The sequence below is a fragment of the Poecilia latipinna genome, unplaced genomic scaffold (assembly GCF_001443285.1).
Source record: "Poecilia latipinna isolate Pla-1442-1.1 unplaced genomic scaffold, P_latipinna-1.0 Scaffold7209, whole genome shotgun sequence".
In the NCBI taxonomy this organism is placed as follows: Eukaryota; Metazoa; Chordata; class Actinopteri; order Cyprinodontiformes; family Poeciliidae; genus Poecilia; species Poecilia latipinna.
The window spans coordinates 1-2,180 of NW_015119825.1; the positions used below are offsets into that span (position 1 = coordinate 1).

Genomic DNA, 2,180 nt, shown 5'->3' on the forward strand with positions numbered 1-2,180 from the left:
GTGTAGCACCGGTATCACACGGCTAACTGCGCTACTGGACCAGTTCTAGGCTCTAAGGAGTGGGGAAGCAAGAATAACAACACCAGAGACCGCTGCTTTAAATGCAAAAAGCCGGCAATTTACTGAATGCAAAACACACATGAAACACAATACACAAAACCCCCCCCCAAAAAAGAAGAAAAAGAAAAGTGTATCACTTCTTTTTACTCATTAGTTCACCTAGCTTATTTCAGTAAAACTAATCTAATTTAGTTAGACCAGTCTCTTTTTCCTAGGTTATTTTAGTCAAACTAATTTAAGTTAGTTAGACCAGTCTCCTTTTCTTAGGTTGCACCTATTTTAGGATTCCTATTTTTTCTCTGAGTTAACTCATTTTTTTTCACAGGTAAGGAAATACCCTCAAACAAATCAAAGTGGACCACAATTATTCAATTCACATTCAGAGACATAACATATGAAAATTTAAGTATGACACTTTAAACTCAAGTTCAAGTCCAAATGTGAGTTCAGGTTCTCAGTTCAATGAAAAGCTTCAGTTTTGATTCAGTCCAGAAAAATAATAATAATTTCACCAGTTCTTAAATCAGTTCTTAATCCTGTCCAGTTCGGTTTGAACTAGTTCCTGAAGTTCCTACCGCTCCGGCAGCGAATTATCATACGCAGGAGAGTCCCTCCCTGATATGATGGAGAAGATGAATTGAAGGTCTAGGTCTGGCTCGCCATCTTGAATCCCGTCTGTGAATGTGGACGTCGCACACGGCAGACCAATCTTCGCTCCGACCGAGCTTCCAACCGAACAAAAAAACCTGACCTGTGTAACAGGCCACAAATCGACAAAACTCTTTTTAAATCCTTAAATTATACAAATAAATTCTTCTTCATAAACTCAACATATTAACTGGATAACCGTTTATTCATTAACCTGATCACAGTTTATAACGGAGCATTTCTTGCAAACAGCTACGTCTTAAGCGTTAGCTTTCCGCCAAAAGGAAAAGTACAACACGGTGAAAAATGTAAAAAAATAAACACAAAACTCACCAAAACCGATGTAACTTAGTTCTCATAAAATCCCCGTCAGTTTCCGACCAGGTAAATTATGTCTTCTTAACTATAATATTAACTTTTTTTCCGTTAATCAATCAACTGCTCTTTTCCTCCGATTCCTCCTCTGCTCTCTCCCTCTGGTTTGTGCACCGCAGCGTCACCCAGGCGTCGCATCTGTGACGCTGGTTCCTTAAAGGGGCAGCGACGTTATTCTCTGTTCAGACTTTTAATCCGCTATTTATTCTTATTTATGTCAGATTTTAACATGGGCAAGTATTTATTCCTATTTATTCAGATTTTAACTGAGCAGCTATTTATTCCTATTTGTCAGATTTTAACGTGGGTTACATCCTCCCCTCTTTACCTAATGCACGTCCCTGTGCATTTTGAATTTCATACTGTCATAACTCCAGGGATTCTTAGAGAGCTAGGTTCTTCAAGAGAGTCTGTAAATACATCACTCAAGGTTTGAAATAAAGACTGAACTATTGTAATCAACGGGTTTCCTAGTTCAGGATAAGTCAGTCTTTTAGTCGCTTTTCTGTCTCTGATAGGTCTCCCCGAACAGTCACTTTCATTTTGGTTGTCTGTTTGACCCAGATCACTTGTGTTTTCTTTGCTCTCCTGAGCAGGTTGAGTAGAAGGATGGATATTATCCGGATCTTTCTCAGGTAGGTTCCCAATTTCCTCTTCAGCAATTGAGTCTCTCTCTTCAGGATCAGGTGAGTCTCTCTCTTCAGGGTCAGGTGAGTCTTTCTCTTCAGGATCAGGTGAGTCTTTGTCATAAGTTTCTACTGGAGAATTCTCAGGGGAAGCTTCAGCTACGTCTGAAAGATTTTGCTCAACAGTAGCCAAGTCAGGTTCTGGTTCGATCCTTTCGGGTAAGTATTCCATAGGTCCGGAGGTCAGGTTGAAACCTATTGTGTCCACTTTTAGGTTTCTTTGATAGTGATATTCCTCAGAATCAGATTGGGATTCATCTTCATCAGCTCCATCTGATGTGTTATCTTTAGAATATTGTCGAGTTCTTGGTCGCCTTACTGCCTTTGGCGGGTTAATTTCGCTTTCGACCGGGGTCACAGTAAGGAAACCGCATGGCAGCAGGAGGTCACGATGAAGAGTTCTTTGTGGAC

The 2,180-nt window shown here is 40.2% G+C and overlaps 1 long non-coding RNA gene across 1 annotated transcript; it reads right to left on the reverse strand.

Moving 5' to 3' along the window:
• Positions 1–218: 218 nt before the first annotated feature.
• Positions 219–2,174, reverse strand: LOC106944173 (uncharacterized). The gene is made up of 2 exons (XR_001424141.1): positions 1,042–2,174; positions 219–811 (listed from the first exon to the last, which is right to left on the reverse strand). It is a non-coding gene; the product is annotated as an uncharacterized LOC106944173 (long non-coding RNA).
• Between the last annotated feature and the right edge of the window lie 6 nt (positions 2,175–2,180).